Source organism: Mustela lutreola, chromosome 4 (assembly GCF_030435805.1).
Source record: "Mustela lutreola isolate mMusLut2 chromosome 4, mMusLut2.pri, whole genome shotgun sequence".
NCBI classification, from domain to species: domain Eukaryota; kingdom Metazoa; phylum Chordata; class Mammalia; order Carnivora; family Mustelidae; genus Mustela; species Mustela lutreola.
The window spans coordinates 165,538,189-165,560,276 of record NC_081293.1 but is presented as its reverse complement, the minus strand read 5'-3'; the positions used below and the strand labels follow the sequence as shown (position 1 = coordinate 165,560,276).

At 41.2% G+C, this 22,088-nt stretch overlaps 1 long non-coding RNA gene across 2 annotated transcripts in view; it reads right to left on the bottom strand.

The window, feature by feature from the left end:
• LOC131830424 (uncharacterized) overlaps positions 1 to 11,665 on the bottom strand; it is a 41,228-nt gene extending 29,563 nt beyond the window's left edge. For both annotated transcript variants that reach the window (XR_009353151.1, XR_009353152.1), the window contains exon 1: positions 11,556 to 11,665. This is a non-coding gene — a long non-coding RNA (uncharacterized LOC131830424). The remainder of the gene's footprint in view (positions 1 to 11,555) is intronic.
• Between the last annotated feature and the right edge of the window lie 10,423 nt (positions 11,666 to 22,088).

Sequence of the window (22,088 nt, the reverse complement as noted above, 5' to 3'; positions counted from 1 at the left end):
TTGCATGGACATATGCTTTCAATTCTCAGTTCTCTGGGTTATATATCTAGGAGTAGACTTGCTGGGTCATATGGGACCTTTATATTCGACTTTTTGAGGAGCCGCTAAACTGTTTTTCAAAGTGGCTGCACCACTTTACATATCAATCAGCAATGTATGAGGGTTCCAATTTTTCCACAAGCTCACCAACACTGTGAATTGGAAATTCACTTTTTACCAGCATAAAAGGGGTTAAGCAAACCTGTGATTTTTTTTTTTTCCTACGTGAATAACACAGCGACATCCCTGGGTTGATCTTCCAGAATGAATGGCTGGGTTACTCCTACAACTAAGGAGAGAACACTCTCAAATGCAGACAGTGATCCAGGGCTAGATCTCAGAAAAAGACTCCCTTGTAGTGAGCTAATCAAATAATAACATCCTCATAGTAATAGCTACCCAACAACAGCCTTGCAACTTTCCAGAAACTGCTTATTAAACCTCAGGGCATTATATGTACTTCATGATTTCCCTACCCAAATGAGTAGTTTCACTAACAAGTTCTAACTGGTAAGGTAGAACTTTTGTCTCATCCAGGGAGGAAATCTGTGAAAAGAAATGAAATGTGTATGTGTATATACATACATATATATACTACTACAGAATTCAGCATTGTTTTATTTCCCACACTAAAATGTCTAGGCTGGGCGCCTGGGTGGCTCGGTGGGTTAAAGCCTCTGCCTTTGACTCAGGTCATGATCCCAGGGTCCTGGGATCGAGCCCCACATCGGGCTCTCTGCTCAGCAGGGAGCCTGCTTCCCCCCCCCCTCTCTCTGCCTGCTCTCTGCTTACTTGTGATCTCTGTCTGTCAAATAAATAAATAAAATCTTTTTAAAAAATTAAAAAAAAAATAAAATGTCTAGGCAGAGAGCCAAAAACCTCAAAATAAGCTTTCTTTCAGTGCAAATAAATAACAATGAATAATTTAAAAATAGTTCATTATGTTGAATTATAATCAGTAATACCTAAGTATGAGATTGTTATGTTATATATTTTATACACCGTTCAATCAACTGCTTTAATTACAATTTTAGTTATGTTTTCTATAATAATAAAAGAAAAATATCACACGTCACTAGTGGATTATAACAACAGGTAGAATAATGTTAAGTAACAATGCATCCTTGAGTGTGAATCCATAGGGAAAATTTACATATATCATAGTCTAAGAACACTTTAGAAAATATCACACCAATATATATTTGAACAGAGTTGTAATACTATGCAAGTAAACTAGTAAACAAACCAAACAACCCCTACTTGATGAAAACAGCAATTCAATGTCAGCAAAAAACTTTGCAACACAGCGAGAGAGAGGGAAAGAATAAGAGAGAATAGAGGGAATCTAAAAGATAAAGTCTCAGGTATCAAATCCTAGAACAAATAATCTTAAAAATGTTCTCTTCTCCAGATATGCTTCATAACTCATATTTATATTAATGTACTGTAATCTGTATTGCTATATTTTTATTCATTTTCATTGATAATTGGAATTATTAAACTTCTTTTCTTAGTGCTTAGCAAATGCAAAATGTTAGCAAATCCAATCTTAGAATGTATCATGGAAATGGCCCATTTCTGACAAACATTATGTCCACAGGGCTTGTATCAAATGACTATGTTTAAGAAGGACAAAAGTGTTCCAAAGGTCCTCTGACCAACAGTATAACCTCATGTGTTGTGTACCACAGGCACTCAATCAATAGAGGAAGAAAGACTGGAGAATCAGCTAAGCACATTTACAGAAATCAAAGATTATCCAGAAATCATGTGGGTTTTTTTTATTTTTAAATGAACAGAGACATAAAAGGGCTATCCTTTTTTAATCCCTTAGAGTCAACCAGATACAGGATTTAACCAATCTCAGAATATATTCCTCTTCTGAAGTAGAGAAATAGACCCCATTATAATAATGTCATTCATACCATATCATGCCAGGACAGCAGATGAGTCATTGGGGGGGCCCCTACCTGAGAAAGGCCATGTCAAACCTGACCCAGCTCTTCATGCCTTCCCTGCAACTATGTCAAGGGACTGTTCTGCATGGCCTCGAAGATGGTAGGAGGAAGAGCATCTGCCACACCACCTGCTGTTTCTGCACAGAAGAACCCCCCTCACCCACCCTGGGCTACAGCAGAGTCATCCAGGAAAAATACCCTACCCTCAGATGTGAGCATAAAGGAGTGGGTGGCTATTTAAGGCCTTTTACTTTGACTCACTGTACCCCTAAAAGTCGAGCTCTCTTTTAAGAAATTAGTGCCAAGAGGGCTCAATTCTGATGACTGCCTGAATTAAAACCTGTTACAACTAGGGAAACTGGGGTAAGCTGCTCCTGCCAGTATAACCCTGGAGGGCTTCTATCAGAGATACCAGTATTAACATAAATGACCCTGTTCTAGCCTGAGGCTAGATTTGGGCATGTGGGACACAGAGACTTCTGAAATTCCCCAAAGTCCGTTGGGATGTGGCCTGCTTTGTTTCTACCTTCCCCTTGACTTAATGTGACTGACCCTCATAATCCTTCTCTTTGAGGATTTTCCTTTTCAGCTTCCTGCCCCAGGAGTCATCGTAGAATAATCAGTTACTTCAACCATCTGTAATAGCTATCTCTCTCACTCTCTCTCTCTCACACACACACACTTAACAGAGAAAATAAAAAGACCTCAAAGACCAAGCTGCAATGAAAATGGCTTAGACAACCTGAAGACCCATGATACTAAAAGGTATAATAAAATCATTCCTGAAATATTTAATGTAACTAATTGCTAATAATGAAGATGCCAGGAATTCATCAGTGTATAAAAGAGATAAAATCCCTACTAGGGGAGAAAATAAAGGAGAAAAAAAGAATAAAGATGGGGCATTGAGTGGACTGCAGTTGTCAGGGAAGATTTCACTGTGGAAATGCCACATTTGAACAAACACCGGAAAGAGATGAGTGAGTCAGGCAGCACCAAGAAGAGCGTTCCAAGCAGGAGGGCAGCAACTGCAAAGTCCCTGAGTTGGGACCGTACCTGGCATGTGCAAGGAGCGGCAGGGAGGCCCATGTGCTGGCATCAGAGTAAGCAAGCAAAAGAGAGGCAGAGAGAATGAGGTAAGGGGGGGGTGCAGTTCATATATAGGGTTTCTTAGGGCCACGGAAGGACCTGGGTGGAATGGATACTCACTGGAGCATTTCAAGCAGATGAAGGACCCTGTTGAGAGCACTTTGTCTGTGACTAGTCACACACAGCACTCTCATAGTTGGCCTGACGGTACCAAACTGAGAAGTACAGGTGAGTACTGGAGAAGAGAAAAAGAAGTCAAATAGGCTGAAGAGTACTAGTGGACCAGCGCTGGTGGTGAGGGATGTTGTGATAAGGAGCACAGGAAAGAACATAGCGTCCACATTTGTTGGCAAGAAATAACAGCCATCACTGAGATGGAGGGTATATGAACACAGGTGTTGGAAAGCATTCACATTAGAGCCAAACTCCCAACCTATCTCAATAACCCAGAGGGTTCTATAGCCCAGAAAAATTATAATTTGGGCTCATAAACAAAAGGTTAAAATATGACCAAAAGATTTACTTTATTATATCATGAGGTCACATGATCTTTGGGAAAACACTGCCAGATGTGTCCCACCACTTGTATTATCTGTGTCCCACACTAGCAGCCGCTTTTAATTAAAACTGTAAGCTGCTTTACACATAAATATATTGGTGAAATATTAAGCACCCATTTTATAATCAGCCCTTGGAGTATTTCTAAATAGACAATATATAAAGGAAGAAGACAAAGAAATTCCAAGGTCCCGTGCTGGGTAAACACAGAAACAGAGATTTCTGTATAGCAATGTCAGACCAACTGACCAATAAGCACTGGCTCTTGTCCGTGAGGTAAAGTAGAGGATCTAGGACATAAAGCCCCTGGAACAGATGGGGGTGCTGGATATTGTGATAAGGTGTCTTTGGGAGGGGCTTATATCTTCTCTGCTTATTGGATTCCCAAAGAAATATTCACTCACTGTGATTTTTTTTTTTTTCTAAAAATGACAAGGATGAAGTAAAACATTCTTCTTCTCTAACGCCTCTAACTACATGAAGTCACAGTTAACAACCGGATGTTTCTTTTAGACTTTTTTCTGTGCATATAATTCCTTACTTATAAACACATATTTTATATGTTTCCACATTACACACAGAACAAAGTTATTTCAACAATGAAACTGTAGGTATCCTTTACATACTGTTCTACCCTTTTCCCCTTACTTGCCTCTTCATTGCTTTTTCTCTCCAGATTAGGTTGTATAGATCTGTCTCACTCTTGTTTTAACAAATTTTTTTAATGTGGTAAAATATACATACAGTTTAGCACATGAACCTGTTTTAAGTGTACAATTCAATCATGTTAAATACACTTAGAGTATTTTGTGCCTCATGCCTAAGAGATAGGTCACACATGGACTTTGGAGTCAGTCTGCCTGGGTTCAACTCCTGGTTCCCAAACAATCAGCTCTGTGGCCTGGAGCAAGGCAACAGTTTCTACATCTATAAAATGGCAGTAATACCACTATCTATCTCATAGGAGTGTATCAAGTGTATATCAATACTTAAAAGTACTCAGAAAAGGGCCTAGCATTTGAGAAGATTTAACTATGGAACAGATCATATTGATAATAAGTATATATCCTAATATATCTAACCAGTTCCCTACAAATGGCCAGTTAGTATATTTGGGGGGATAGCTCCTCAGAGGCAGCTGGAAAGGTGGGAGAGCCACATTAGCTGAGCTCTGGGACAGAGGGTGCTTTTGGCACATACTGGAGAGGAATAGTAAAGGTCAACATGCTACAATGAGCGGGGCGGTTCTAAACAAGGAAGAATGCCCCCATCCCAGCACAGAAACACAACATTACCTTTTCATACTACATTCCTGCTTCCTGTAATTTTTTCTCCACAGATTGACTTGCACCCAAACAAAATGATAAATGTAGAAGTCTAGTTGATGTAGTTTTGTTTGTAATAGTAACTGATGGGAAATAATCCAAATGTGCTTCTCCACATGGGACTAAATAATTATTAAAGTACATTCATACGGGGCTCCTGGGTGGCTCAGTGGGTTAAAGCCTCTGCCTTCAGCTCAGGTCATGATCTCAGGTCCTGGGATCGAGCATCTCATCGGGCTCTCTGCTCAGTGGGGAACCTGCTTCCCTTCCTCTCTCTGCCTGCTGTTCTGCCTACTTGTGATCTCTGTCTGTCAAATAGATAAACAAAATCTTAAAAAAAAAAAAAAAGTACATTCATACAATGGCATGCTATACAGTGGTTTTAAAAGATTGAGAAACTGCCCATGTACTATTAAGAAAAGATTTCCAATATATATTAAGTGGAAAAAAAAAAGTTTAGAGTGACATACAAGGTATGCTAGCATTTCTGTAAAAAGGAAGATGGTAATTAAGAAGCCACATTTACATATGGCTTTATTTGTGTATATGACGTAGGAAAATAAATGGGGCTACCTGGGAAAGGGTTTACAGGCAGAGGTGAAAATGTGGTGGATGGGATTAGGGTGGCATTCAGAATTTTTAATATGTGCCTTCTTCTAATTTTTTTAAAAATATTTAGAATCCGTAAATACCATGGCTTTTTTTTTTTTTTTCTTTTTGAATTAAGGAATGAGGTAGGCTTTTCTCCAGCATTTGTGGAAACTGGGACAAGAATAAAAATACAGGTCTACAAATGTAAAAGCTATAAATCAAGCTAACAAACTGTTAAATAAAATATGTTCTCTTCCCCTACCTTGACAAATAAACTTTCTTAAAGACAAAAAAGATAAATAAGGGCAAAATTTGAAAGTTGACATAATAGGGTTGCCTGGGTGGCTCAGTAGGTTAAAGCCTCTGCCTTTGGCTCAGGTCATGATACAAGGGTCCTGGGATTGAACCCCACATCAGGCTCTCTGCTCAGCAAGGAGCCTGCTTCCACCCATCTCTCTCTGCCTACTTGTGACCTCTGTCTGTCAAATAAATTTTAAAAATCTTAAAAAAAAAAAAAATAGAAAGAAAGTTGGCAAAATATAAAACACATAGAATTAAAAATTATTATTATGCATATCCACATAGCTGAGCAATGGTTTGGTGAAGTTTGGAAGAATAATAAAATAAAACAAAATAAAATTATATTAAGTTTAAAAATTTACGAAGTAATTTTTGAAGATTTATTTATTTATTTGAGAGAGAGAGAGCGGGGGGTGGGGCAGCAGGAAAGGTACAGAAACTCAAGCAGGCTCCCCACTGAGCACAGAGCCTGACATGAGGCTCCATCTCAGCTCCATCTCAGGATCGTGGTCTAAGCTGAAACCTAAGAGTTAGACACCTAACTTAACCTACTGAGCCACCCAGGCATGCCCACAATATATTTTATATTTATTCTATACATCTTTTTCTTGCACATCATTTCAATATAAACATACTATGTAGTCATAGTCAAGATTTTTAAATAATTTGAGTGCTACTGACAGTAGTAACAAATTAGAAATCTTTCTTGAGGGCACCTGGGTGGCTCAGTGGGTTAAGCCGCTGCCTTTGGCTCGGGTCATGATCTCAGGGTCCTGGGATTGAGTCCTGCATCGGGCTCTCTGCTCAGCAGGGAGCCTGCTTCCCTCTCTCTCTCTCTGCCTGCCTCTCCATCTACTTGTGATTTCTCTCTGTCAAATAAATAAATAAATAAATAAATAAATCTTTAAAAAAAAAAAAAAGAAATCTTTCTTGAGTATTTAAAGTTTTTAGGGTTTTTTCCCTAAATTAGTTTGAATTTGAAGAAACCATTCTGCTAAAGCAGAAACAACTGGAATTTTTAAAACCTTTTTAAAGCAGTACTTACACTGGAAACAAACTATGACATCTGATCTCATGTTCAAACATTATAATGGGGTCTTTACTGCAGAAATGATAACATAATATTTAAATTTCTCCTATAAATCAATAGCACTCAGTTGCCCTTCTCCTCATCTCTCAATGCAGATCTATATAGTATTTCTTAAATTCTTCTCATTTCTAATTTTTAAATGTTAAGATATTATAAAGAAAACTAGAAATAGCATACTTCCTGCAATATCCTACTTCAAAGAATTCAAAATCTTAGAAATTGCCCATGTCTTTAAGTATGAATACCAGGTTTCTATTAAATTGGGAGACATCAGTTAAAAAAAAAAAAAAAAAGTAAAAATGCCCCTGTAGGGTGCCTGGGTGACCCATTTGGTTGGGTAACTACCTTTGGCTCAGGTCATGATCCTGGAGTCCCACATTGGGCTCCCTGCTCGGTAGGAAATCTGCTTCTCCTGTTGACTTCTCTCCTCTCATGCTCTCTCTATTTCATTCCCTCTCTCTCAAATAAGTAAATAATTTTAAAAAAAAATGCCCCTGTAATCCTTAAAAACTCAGTCATTATTACAGAGATTGATGATGTGGTGAAAAAGGAACTGTGAAGTGCACTGACACAGGTGAGGATGTGGTCAGTATATGCAGGCAGCAACAAACCATTCTTCTTTCAAAGTACCTCAAATCATAATAGAACTGAAGAAATAATGGCAAACAAGTTTCCGGAACTGCTAAAACCACCAAGGAAAACCCAAACCAACCATCTAAGACAGATGGAGACAGATGGATAGGGCTAGGCAATAAAACTTTTCTAAAGAGAATGACCAGGGAAAGAAAAATCTCCAGTCTCAGAAGAGAAGGTAATTAATCCAATTATTTCAATGAACTTGAGCTTCTTGCAACAATGTTTCTAGAACATTCATGTGACTGTGATCTTGACAGTATGCTCATTTATGTATAATATAGCAGCAAGGATCTGATATAAAATTACAATATTCTAAGCATACTTTATTAAAATGCTTTATATAGAGTAAGAATTTTATATTCCTATTACTCCTTTACTTATTACTCATCTTAAAGTTAACTGGGTAAGAAAAAATGGTTATTTGGGAGCAAGAGGAAGAAAGAAAATGAGGGAGACCACCTATATAAAAAGAGGTTTGGATGAGGTGAGCACTGTTTGGACTGATTATCAGAGTAGACCTATATTCATTCATAATCCCTATGCTCACTTCTCATAGCACCAGAATCACATTGTGTTGCAAAGGCCTTTTTATTTGATTGCCTCACAATTACACCATAAGCTTCCAGATAAGGATGGTGACCACTGTGTTTTCCATTGTGTCTCCACCAATTACACAGGGTCTAACAGACAGTAGGTACTGGTAAATGTTAACCGGCTAGGTGGATGGATGGATAAATAGGTAAGTAGGCATGTGGGTGGGTTAGCTCATATGTCAAAGGTGTTAGGGAGTTGCACATCCCTTGGCTACAGTAGATAGGAAAGTTTCTTCATATCCATGGGAAGTTGGACTACCAATGCTACAGCCACAAACATCTCTCAGATACCATTAACCTCTCCAAGGTGTTTACCTAATAGGTGTTTACCTAAAGTCCAAATATTGAAAGATAAATCTTAAAAAAACCAAACCTAAAAACTGGAAATCATAGCAACAGCAATCAGACAAGGAAAAGAAATGAAAATGTAAATGTACCTCCTTCTCTTAATTGGCAATACCTTTCAGAGATAACTCTGGTCAGGGATTTGCTGCCAGGATGCCTGGGTAGCTCAGTATTCACAAATCTATCAACATGATATACCACCACATCAATAAGAGAAAAGATAAAAACCATATGACTATGATCATTTCAACAGATGCAGAAAAAGCATTTGACAAAGTACAACATCTATTCATGGTAAAAACCCTCAGCAAAGTAGGTTTAGAGGGAACATACCTCAATATAATAAAGGTCACACATTAAAAACCCACAGCTGGGGGTTCCTGGGTGGCTCAGTTGGTTGAGCTTCCAAATTTTGGTTTCCACTCAGGTCATGATCTCATGGGTTGTGGGAGCAAGTCCTGTGTTGGGCTCCAGGCTCACTGGAGAGTCTGCTTGGAGATTCTTTCCCTCTGCTTGCATGCATACTCTCTTTCTCTCTAATAAATAAGTAACTAAATATTTTAAACAAAAAATAAAAACTCATAGCTAACATCATACTCAATGAGGAAAAGTGAGAGCATTTCCACTAAGATCAGGAACAAGACAAGGCTGTCCATGTGCACCACTTCTATTCAATACAGTACTGGAAATCCTAGCAACAGCAATCAGACAAGGAAAAGAAATGAAAGGCATCCAAATTGGTAGAGGAAGCAAAACATGCACTATTTCTGGATGATATGATACTGTATATAAAAAACTCTAGAGTCTCCACCAGAAAACTACTGGAACTGACCATGAATTCAGTAAGGTCACAGGATACAAAATCAATGTACAGAAATCCATTGCATTTGTATACACTAATAAGAAACCAGCAGAAAGAGAAACTAAGAAAACAATTCCATTTATAATTGAACCAAAGAAAATAAAATATCTAGTGATAAACTTAACCAAGGAGGTGAGAGACCTGTACTCTGAAAATGACAAACTATTGATGAAAGAAACTGAAGACAACACAAATGGAAATATATCCCTTACATATAGAATGAAGAAATAGTGTTAAAATGTCCATACTACCCAAAAACAATCTACAAATTTAATGCAATCCCCATCAAAGTACCAACAGCATCTTTCACAGAACTAGAATAAACAATCCTAAAGCTTGTATGGAACCGCAAAAGACCTCAAATAGCCAAAGCAATCTTGAAAAAGAAAGAAGCTGGAGGTATCACAATTCCAGATTTCAAGTTATAGTATCAAGCTGTAGTAATCAAAACCATATGGCAATGGCACAAAAACAGACACATAGACCAATGTAACACAACAGAGAGCCCAGAAACAAACCCACAATTATATAATCGATAAATCTTCAACAAAGGATGCAAGAATATGTAATGGGAAAAAGTCTCTTCAACAACTAGGTACACCTGGTTATTCATTTTGTGTAGTAAGAGAAATGGATCAAGATTAGAATATTTATGGATTCAGAGGTGGTATCAAAAGGGCCAGCCTTTGGCCAGGGGCATGGAAGGAAAAATATCAGAAGATGGGGGACAAAGAGGTCTAGGAGAGAGAATGTAGTTAGACATACAGGCAAAGGCACCAATTATTAAGATCTGTGTATCAAATGTTGGCATCCACCAGACAGGGTCTATCATAGAAAAGGCGATAAGCAATCAAGTAGATAGAACAGTCAGGCCAGTTGATGCTTTTGTCATCAACACTGGGATCAGTGCTGGCATTTGGCCACAGTGGCAAAGATGGAGGTAAATATCTGGGCCAATAGCATGGACTTTCACTAACCAAGACCAATCTTGCTACTGGTCATTCACTTTGAATGTAAAGAGAAAAGGTCTAAGGTTAATTACTGGTACTGCTGAATGTCCAGCAACAGAGACCACCACCGAGCCTCTGATAAGGCATCATAACCCAAAGAGATTAACTAGCTAACTTGGCAACAAACTAACTACATTGGGCCCCTTCAATCCTGGAAAAGCCAGCAGTTCAGGAATACATGCATGTTCTGGCTACAGATTTGCCTTTCCCACCTGTCGGCCCCAGGCAACACCCTCAAGGGCTTCGAGAATATTCCATCCACTGGTAAGAGATCCCACATACCATGCTGTCAGATCATGGGACCACGTCACAGCAAAGGAGGAGCAGGAGTTAGCCCATGATCCTGGGATTGCAGCACGTGCCGCATTCCTCGGAAGGAGCCAGCTTGAGAGTGTTGAAACTGCCTGCTGGAAGCACCAGGTCAAGAGCATGACGCTGAAGGGACGGGGTGCCAATCTCTGGAATAGATTATATTCCCAGGATGGAAGAGCTTTATATGCTGTCTCCAAGAGAAAGAAGAGATGGACCAAGAAATAAAGAGTGGAAGCAGAAGTGGACTCACATGCCACTCATCTCAATGACCCGGCCACAGGGGCTGTCACTCCTCAGTTCTGGGCTCTGCAGGGTTGGGAGACCTAGCACCCTGAGCAGCCACACTTTTGCCAGGGGACCTAGCAAGAGTCACCCAGTCATCTTAAGCTCCCTGTGTCCAGGAACCAGCAGGAGGGAGAGAACTTACTGCAGTAGCTGCCTCTCATCATCAGAAGGAGGTAGGCCTGTTGTCACACAATGGGGACAGGCAGGAATATGGGTGCAGCCCCCTTGGGCACTTAGGTGTAGCTGCTCCAGCTTAAGAAGGGCGTGGTGACCAGAACCTCGGGCTTCTCGGGGGGATAAAAGTGTAGATAGGTCACAGCACCACGGAGGCCACTGAGGCCAGCAGAAGTGGTAGCTGAAAGCGAAGGGAACTTAGAACCAACAGCAAAGTAGGAAGACAATGAAGAGCCGTTCGTCTGCTCACCGCCCCCTTCCAAGTCTCCCTCAGGAAGAGAAGCCCACGACGCCATAGAAGAGCTGAGAAGAACGGCACTGCCAGTGGGTTCGGAAGTGAGGCTCCTGCGCTGGGAGAAGATGGTAGTCACAGAGCCGTGTCACCCACCTCCGCTTCAGCACTGGGAGTCCAGTCAGCCGACAGCCTCCGGCAGTCCCGTCTTCGTGCCGCCCACGGACCCTGAGCGAGGCTGGCCGCGGAAAGCATGGCATGGCAGCCCCAGGCCGGAAGAGGCGGTGTCAGCCCAGAGCTCCTCACGTGATTGGCTGCGGCTGGGTAGGCCCGCCAGCTGCTTCCGCCCACTTCCTTCCCCGGGTGTGGGTCAGGAGTAAGCCTTGAGCAACCCAAGCTCCATCTTAGCGTTTACACCTGCAGAACGTACCTGAAACGAGGACTGTATCAAGCACAGCAAGAATTCTTTCGAGTCCCCTTTTTTGCCTTCTCCCATCAGCTTTCTTCTTAAATATTAACTGTTTCAGTTTCCTCTGGTTAGAGCTTACCCAAAGCACTCTCTCTCTCTCTCTCTCAATGCTCAGGCCACACAGCCTCAAGTGGGTCCCAGACTTCAGGCCCAGCTGGCAGAGAACCCTTGGGCTCCGCAGCCACAGAGCCCTCCCCCACCTCTTCATCTCTCTCTCTAAGTGTATTTCTTCTTTTTCTTCTTCCGCAGTCACTGTCAATCTGCGGGGGGATGGAAAACTCTGGACACTCACATGTTATATTTTTGGGCCAATGAGACACATCCTATCCATGCAAATTAGTGCGAACAGTTTAATAGAGTACCCGGAAAGGTTCTTGCGTTTTAAAAAAGTGACTATCCACAGAATGCTTCTCTAATGGAGAATTTCCGGCAACATTATTTAATAAGGTTGAGCCTTCCCTATATCCTTCCAAATGCACCATTACTTTGCCTGCATGCAGCCCCTTGGCTCCCTAAGAGCATTAAAACAACAAAAATAACAAATGACTGAGTTCTTATTACATGTTAGCCATTGGGCTGGGCCTTTTACATTCCTTTAAACCCCACACCAACTTCATTTCAGATAAATAGCTGAGTCTTGGAAAGCCTAAGTGGCTCCCCAAGGCATGCAGCTTGGAAGTGGTAGAGAAAAAAATGCACTGAGCTATTTTGACTGCAAGCGCCCAGCCCACTGGAATTGAAGGAAAGCCGCTCCCAGCTGGCACACAAGTGCGGTGCCATTAGCAACAGCTCAGCAGCACGCCACAGAAATCAGCACACACTTTGTTGTTGAATGATGTTCAAAAGGCATTTTTCACCATTTAGGGTCTGAAATAATATACCAGACTGTGAAGAAAATGTTTGGGTGGGACATTCTTGGATCAAATTTCCAAAATTTCCTGTTAATTTTCATAACACGCTTTAAAGCGAGAATGAAGCCATCTACATGTATGAGTGCTGAGTTAGAAAAAAGCCCCATTCCCCCGCCCTTTTGGGGTGGAGCGCTGTTATTTAGCAATTTCACTAGATATTAGTGATGGTCAGTTGTTTTAGAGGAGCACTCAGATGGAACAAAGATGCCATGGTCTCAGCCCTCCAAGGAACACAGTGCTTGAGCCCCAGTGAATGGGTTTGGTTCATTGACTAACAGTTGAGGAGACACAGCCAAAGTGCCTAGAAGCCACCTCCCCTCCAGTTCAACATTACCTTTCTTTGCGAATTGCAGTTCATCCAGTGGTGAGAAGGAGAATGTAGAGAAGTGATATTGGGGTCCATTACACAACCATTTCAGTAAGTACAACCCCCTGGTATCTCCTTGTTTAAAGTGGCAGAGATTTAGGAGCAGGTAGAATGGCTGTGATCATGGGACTAGTCAAAATATTTCAACCATTATTGCATACTATGGACCCAGAGAGGCCAAGTACAGGGGATTCCTGGCAGTAGGCGGCAGGACACTACAGCCTTGGGGTGGCCTGGTATGCACCAGGCAGATTTCCCCAGAGGACGGCAGTCCTTCTCCCAGAGGGGCTCATGCCTGAGCCTACTCATAGCATCACTGATGGTGAGAAGCAAAGGGAGGATGGGAGACATATAGGACAGCCTCAGGCATGCTGGAGCCTTGACCAGTTACAGAGCTATTTTCCTCTAGTGCTGACCAGGGCTCCCTAGGGCTGAGGCGGCTGGAGTGATAAAAGGGCATTCTGGGAGCTTTAGCCAGTGTCTATTTACCAATTGATAAGGAGAATTTCTTTTTTAAGGTTTTATTTATTTGTGTATTTGAGAGAAATAGAGAGAATGAGCAAGGCAGGGAGGAGCAGAAGGAGAGGGAGAAGGGAGCCTGGGGTCATGACCCGAGCGGAAGGCAGACACTTAACCAGCTGAGCCACCCCGGAGACCCAGGAGCTTTTAATGTTGTACTAATGCACACTGCTGTACTGGTAGCAGCTCTGGAAGTGACACATGGACGGCACATGGCAGCTTCCTGGACAACACTGGTGTTATGATCAGAAAAATCCTTGAGCTACTGATCATTTCTTCCAGGGACCAGTGTTGTTCAGGAGTTCTGTGGATGCCTGGGGACTGACTGAAAACACTCAGCTAAAACCTTCCCTATGGGCAGAAATATTCAGGGCAAATGTAATCCAGGGCTATGTCTTTCTTTTCTTTTCTTTTCTTGTTTTTATATTTTATTTATTTGACAGATAGAGATCACAACTAGGCAAAGAGGCAGGCCGAGAGAGAGAGGGAGAAGCAGGTTGCCCACTAAGCAGAGAGCCCGATGCGGGGCTCGATCCCAGGACCCTGAGATCATGACCCCAGCCGAAGGCAGAGGCTTAATCCACTGAGCCGCCCAGGCGCCCCATATGTCTTAATCTCTAAGTAAACCTGAAACCTGTAGGATCCAGGACATGCCTGTCATTGTATCAGTTCCTTCTTACAGACCAGAGATGGTAAATCGGCATCATCTCAGTTGAGTGCTGGTGGCTACCTGATGCACTGTGTCAAGTGGGATTCTAAAGTTACACCCAGTCTTTGAGAGAAAAAGTCCCATTGATAGAGTACTGGTGACATCTTTTAGATCTAGGCTTTCTTTTCCCCCCAGCTTTTTGTGTGTTTGTCATGGCTGCTCGTTGCCACGTAGTAAAGACTATAGACACCTTTTCAGAGTAATACTCATTGAAAAAGAAAATTAAATAAAAAGGAAATCAAATATGTTAAATACAGTTAACTAAAAACTCTAGGAAGTATTTAAGATACAATAATATATGTGCATCTTTATTATTGTATTCAACAAGATCCAGTGGTGAGCCCAGAAACCATTGAATTTTGAAATACTAATGAGTATAGATGATATTTTGAGATGTCTACAACAGCTGATTGCACTATGAATATATCTGTGGTTTCTATCATCAAAAGCACTGCAAATTCTACAATGATGTGTTGCCTACATTCATGGTGGAAGGAAATGCTATGCTTCAGTTTAAGGTTGGTGAAAATAAAGACGTCATCTTTTCCCATTCATGTTCAGAGACTCTTTGAATTCTAAATATGGATCTCTTGGGAGAGGGCTCAGGGACTCCAGGTTTTTAACCCATAACTGAGACAGCCACACAGACCCATCTCCTGGTCTGTCATGTTTTTCTCTAGGGCATCCAAGACCAGTATTCACTGAAGTCCAGAATTGTGCACACCAGTATTTAACACCTGTTTACCTAAATACATATCATTCCATGACTCTGGAGGGTAATAGTGGTGGGGCGCCCAAGTGTTCTGGTTTTCATCATGGCCCAATTCCCGGGAAAACAGAGAAGTCTCCCTATTGTGTTAATTCTCTACAAAGTTCAGGTTGCCCCAAGGCCCACGGAATGGAACTGCAGACACCAAGGATTCAGGTACTCTCATGACCTGACAGGTCCCTGTTATGGTTTGGAAGTCTGGAGGGCATCACCAACTACTCTGGGTGTGGTTAAGCAAGAAGAGAAGGGACTCCAATAGAATCTATGCTCTGGATATGGCAGTAAGAGCTCATATCATGGAGAGGAATGGCTGGCACATCCTTCTTAACTGTGTTTGTAAGAGTTATACCTTCTTGCACGTTGATGGATTTATAATTATCTCCTGGTAAAAATGAAGACCGAAAACAGACCATTTTCCAGACAGAGACCTTTAAATAAAAATCAGCAGTAGACTTTCACAGTGGTGTGAGTGTGGTAAATCAGGACTAATACTTTCACAATATGAAATGAGACTCAAATTCATCATTACCATGTATTATATTTGAATTGTAGCTATTATTTAAGAGGAGGAAAAAAAGGAAACATCTTCTACCTGGGACATCAAATGGTGCTGCTGTGAGAGATTGTCAACCCAGCTTTCTGGGATAGTTGCCAATAAACACTCAGAAATTTTGTTGCCTCTCATCAAGCCCCTCTGAAACTCCAGAAGCAGTTGTGGAAAATATATGCTCAGGCCTTGACCTCTGAGCTGTCTGTCCAACATTTTATTCCTTGACCTCAAGTTTGCTTGAAATCACCTGCACCGTTAAGTTCCCCCTTCAGACTGTTCATTTGACTATTTCATTCTCTGGGCCGTGAGATATCGAAGACTTGCCCAGCAGTGTGGCATTCAAGACCACAAGCCCCATTTGGCCTCCCGTGCTCTGAAGACTCTGTACTAGTTATTAACAATAGCCCCTAGAAGTCCAGAATTGGCTTTGTGTGAGCTCTGCTTTTGCCTCTAGGCTTGCTGACCACTACCCATCCACCAACTCCCAGTGATGAGACAAGGATAAGCCCCTTCATTTCTTTCTTTCTTTCTTTCTTTTTTAAGATTTTATTTATTTATTTGTTAGGGAGAGAGAGTGGGAGGGAGAGTGCAAGCACTAGCAGGCAGAGAGGCAGGCAGAGGGAGAAGCAGGCTCCCTGTTGAGCAAGGAGCCCAACGTGGGACTCGATCCCTGCCAGGGATCTGACCTGAGCCAAAGGCAGACGACACTTTACCGACTGAGCCACCCAGACGTCCCAAGTCCCATCATTTCTATTTAAAACCTTGGAAACTGGAAAAAGTTCTGTCAGGTCGGGTCCTTGATGCCTAATAAGACTGGAACTTGCCTTTCCTCAATTAATTTCTGCCTAAATCACATTTGTAATCCAGTCAACACTTCCCAAACTCAAAGTCCATAAAGAAGTGAAACCAAAAATGAGCTAAATGACTAACATCAATATATGGAGCAGTAGGCTGGGAAAAAATAATCCAGCTTAGTGGTGATGGTGATGATGATGATGATGATAATGGCACACTTATTAAGTGCCTCATACATTCTAGAAACTGTTATCTCTGAACTTTCAAATCTATACTGTTGGCCCAGAAGTCTGTCTTTATTTCTGTGTCATGCTGCTTTGATTACTGTAGCTTTGTAATATGTTTTGAGAGTAAGAAGTGTGGAGATCTCTAACTTTGTTCTTCTTTTCCAAGATTGTTTTGGCTATTTGGGTGCCTTGAAATGCCATGTGAATTTTAGGAAAGATTTATTTTCTATTTCTGCCAAAAAAAAAAAAAATACCATTAGGATTTCGATAGGTGTTGCATTGTGGAAAATATATTACATGCTTTAAAAATATATTCTCATTTATTTCTTATGATATTTGGGAGATAGGTACTATTATTATTTTCCAAATACACATAATAAAATGGAGGCATATAGATGTTATGTAACTTGCCAATGGATCCACAGCTAGTGAGAGAACCAGGTTTAAACCCAGACAGAGTCCAAATACCATATGTTTCATGATCATCCTGAAAAGACTGAGGATTTGCATAACCTGAAAAGTTTCTATACTTCCACTGTTTAAGAAGTAAGGAAGAACTGAAAGGAACCAGCTAATTGTTCACCAGCATCTATTCTCCCCTTCTTTACTAATAGGCCTCTGAGTTTAAGTGGCCCACACCACCACCGAGCGTGTCCCAGTAGACCCTGCAGTTAAGCAGCCACAAAGAAACACTCATGTACTCTGTGTTTCTTCCCCTTGTTCCTCCTGACTAGGTTGGAAGCCCTGTCCAGGCATGACCAGGCAGCCCTACCAATGGAGTTCCTCAAGACTGTGGGGAGAGAGGCAAATAGATCCTGAGGTAAACCAATGTATCCTTGGGTCTTTTTGTTACAGCATCATAGCCTAAACCCTAACTCATGCTATTAACTTTGGGTATGTTTCACTTGGAATTTCTGTATTTAGGAGAATGAGGTTTTCAAACATTTGAGACCGGAAAATAGCTTGATGATTTTTTTTTTTAACCTTTTGGGTAATTTTTAAGTTAAACTTCCCCATCTAGTACCTTTATACAAAGATTTGGTGCTGAAATTAGGGCATGTGCTTTGAATTTATTTTCTAGTAATAATAATGAATGTTCATCTAGCTAAATTATCTTGACTTTGTTCCTAGGATCATCTGTTTTTTCCTGTGGAGTGCCCTGGTTGGAGTTGGGGATTGGGCCAGAACCCAGGGTAGGGCCTAGCCAACTGGATTATCTCAGCAGTGAGATGGCCCATCCGCCTGCAGACACCCACTCTGACAGCTCTGACAGACTGACATTGTATGTGTTAGCATGGTTGATGTTCTTCACAGAGAATGCCATGCTAGGGTCATGGATAAGCCTCAGATCTTGTATGTGCCCAGGTGTAGATTTCACGTGATATTAATCAGAGCTATCCTTATGGAAGGTAACGTTTGGAGCCATTCATCTGAACAAAGACTTTAAAAAGCTTTTTTTTTTTTTTTTTTAAGGAAAATTTCAAACATATTCATAAGTAGAGAGATTAGTATGATGAGCGCCCTTGTCTGTGAATGTTTTTATGTAGATGAAGTCAAGTTAAAAAGAACATCAAGGGCAGCTTTGAAGACGTAGAGAATTTGAGAAAGAACAGACAAGGGAGGTCATGATAAAAGGGAGGAGTTCTGCTCAGACAAAGGCTTTTTATAAGATGGTGACGAAAGAAACAGGGCAGCTCACCTTGCCCTAAAAACACTTCAGCTCCCTCCAACAGAGCTTAAGAATTAATCATAACAAAACTGTTAATATCTACCTTACCTTTCCTATGCGCTGAATATTGTTTTATAAACTCATTAGGTAGCCATTAGTATTATGCCCATGTTACAAATGAGAAATTTGTGACTTTCAGAAGTTAAAGTTAACTTTCTCAAAGTCCCATGGCTGATAAATGTCAGAGCCAAAATTTGAAACCAGGACCTTTTTGACTCAAGAGCCTCTTACTCCTAACAATATGTTTATGTTTAAGTATGGTTCATGGGCTTTGACCTAACATCACTTGGGGCACTTGTTAGAAAGGCAGACCACCCTAGACCTAGTGCATCAGAAACTATGGTGTATGAGATTATGAACAGGCATCTGAAATCAGATTTTTCAGTCCATCCGAGTTTGAGAACTGTGGCGTAGTGACACTCTGTTGAGGTAGTCTCAAGACCATCAGAGGTTCTCTGAACTTTTTGATCCTGTACCAATAAGATGTATTAAAAGATGCTTTCTCAGGATATTCTCATTCTTTCTCTAAATTATATACATTCTTTATGTTTTTAGAAGTTTATTTATTTAAGAGAGAGAGCACAACAGTGAGCAGTGCCAGAAGGTGTAAGAGAAGCAGGATCCTTGCCCAGCAAGGAGCCAGATGCGGGGCTTGAGACCAGGACCTGGGATCATGATCTGAGCTGAAGGCAGATGCTTAACCGACTGAGCCACCCAGGTGTCCCTATGTACATTCTTTATAAATTACTCTTTATGATTTAATACATAGACACTGTTGTTCTAGTGTATAATGTATACCATAAATATCCACAAATAAAAATTTTAAAATATTCCAAGTGCATGCCCTCTATTCCTCTTTTAAGGACATCGTTCTATAGTCAGTGCAATATGAATTTGTTATCCCATTTTATCACGCCATCCATATCAGGAGTCATAATGGGAACTGGCCCTCAGACAGGGATTATAAATCAGAAACTTCATGTAGAAATACAGGTCTCTGACTTCTTTTGGAAACAGTAGATTTGACCCCCTTGGGCCTGAGTTTGTGATGCCATCATTGGCAGGGGCTGCTGAGGAAAAAAATGAGCGGGACCCCAGCAGTGAGTCCCTCATGGGGAACATGCAAGGGTGCAGTCTCGGCCTTGCCCGCCTCGCTTGCTTGTATTAAATAGGGACCCAGTGGACATTTCAGGCCTTGATGTCAGATCTACTGCAAGACATGAGGATTTCTTATTCTACCCTCACATGAAGACAGTCCTCATCTTGGTATGTTGTATGCTGCCAGATAATTTTAACCACCAACCTTAACTTTTAAAACCAATCATCTTAGCTCAACCCATATGAATTTGCCATTTCACAGGTTCCAAATACTACAAATAAAAGAATTTTACAGGGTTCGACCTAGTTGTAAATCTGCTTTTGGAGTGCACCATGGTAAGAGTTTGCTTTAATAACAACCCAGGTTATTTCAGTGGCTGAGGTAATGAAATGCTGCTGAAAGAAAGAACTGGACTAACTGAGGCATTGAGAAAACATGATTAACTGGGGTGCCTGGATGCTTCTGTCCGTTAGGCATTCCGTTTTTTATTTCGGCTCCAGTCATGTTCTTAGGTCATGATCTCAGGGTTGTGAGATCGAGCTCCGCGTCGAGCTCCACTTAAGATTCACTTTGTTGGGACGCTTAGGGGGGCAGTAGGTGAAGTATCTGCCTTTGGTTCAGGTCATGATCCCAAGGTCCTGGGATCAAGTCTCATAAGGGGTTCCTTTCTCAGAGGGAATCTTGCTTCTTCCTCTGCCTGCTCTGCCTGCCACTACCCCTGCTTGTGCTCTCTCTGACAAATAAATAAAATCTTTAAAAAAAAATCAAGAAGAAATTAAAAAAAAAAAAAAAAGATTCTCTCTGTCCCTCTCCCTCTGCCCCTCCCCTGCCTCTTTCCCTCTCTAAAAACAAAATAAATAATAGACAAAAAAGACAAAACCATGATTAAATAAATAAATAATAGACAAAAACCCCCACAAAACCATGATTAACTTTGTCACTGGTTTCAAGGGAGACTCAAAATAACCATGTTGTCACTTTCTGAAGAAAATAAAAGAATGCAAGGATGAAAATTATTTTATACATTAAGCCAGATTCTCTCCAGAGCTGAAACCCCTCATTGTTTTAAGGTAGCGACATGATGAGGCAAAAAAGCCTCTTTCGTTTGTGCCTCAGAATGTCTTTGGTAAAAGGAGACACTAAGTTTCACTCTGAAGTTTGTGTTTCTCCATTTGTAAGTGGACTACCACAAGGTTGTCTTGAGGCCTGCCTCTTTCTGGCCTCATGTCCAAAAAGAACATAGTTCCCAAATCCGGAAGACCTGACAATAGATTTTTATCAAGGAATTGGTTTTTCTAGTCATAAGGAATTTTATTAGGAGGAATAATTACCTCAAAAAGAACTGATAATGGTTAAAATTTCACATTGTACAATTTGTTAAACAATAAAAGAGATCAAATTGTCTTGATCAAATTTATATCCACAAATATTTGTCTAGGGAAATTGGATTTGATAAAAACAATGGTCACAAAAGAAAAATTACAATATCAGAAGTTATAATGTATACAATTTGATGAATGTATTAAACACTTCCTGTACAATTTATACAAAACAGAAGTGAATTCTTTGGAAATAATTTAAATAAAATAAAAGTAAAATGTATTACAGACAAGTTCACAAGACAGATAGGAAACTGATCAAGGAATTAAACTGCCTTAATGGAACTCACTGCAGAAAATGTATTCCATCTGTATTCATAAACATGGAGTCCAAGGGACCACAGTCAAAACATCAACCACCTGGGGGCACCTGGGTGGCTCAGTGGGCTAAAGCCTCTGCCTTCGACTCGGGTCATGATCCCAGGGTCCTGGGATCGAGCTCCATTTTGGGCTCTCTGCTTAGCAGGGAGCCTGCTTCCTCCTCTCTCTCTCAGTCTCTCTGCCTGCCTCTCTGCCTACTTGTGATCTATAAATAAAATCTTAAAAAAAAAAAAAATCAACCACCTGGTGTAAATGGTCAGGACCACACTCGGGGGAGAGAATGCCCAGTTCCCACTAGAGAGCAGCTTCCCAAACCCAGTGGAACTTGGGCACATGTGTGGAGACCTTTTGGCTGATTTTGCTCAAACTCTACAGCCTACCACTTAAAACAACTTCGCTTGCACTGGCTACTTTCCAGCTACCTACCCGACTTTCCCCAGATCTCCTCCATTTAGACCAGGTGACTTCCCCAGTCTGGGTTTCCCAGTTCTCACCATCTTCCTTGCCTGCCAGGTCATCTTAGAGTGGTCTACTTCCTACCGTTCCTTCAAGACTCAGGCCTAGCTCCTCTTCCACATTGCCTCCCATGTAGCTTCCATCTCCTTGCAATCCAGACTTTGTCCCTTTGAATAACCTTCTACCAAAGTCACCAAAGACCTCTCCATTGCCAAATGCTACAAAAACTCTTAGATTGACTTCTCTGTCCATCAGTCCCTCCTTCTGGTAACCATTTCTTCTTAAGTTTCCATGACATAGGGCACAATGAGGCTCCACCTGGTCAAGAGCAATGCCCACAAAGGGATGCAGCTGTGGGCCATTATCAATCTACACCCAGGCCAGCTGGC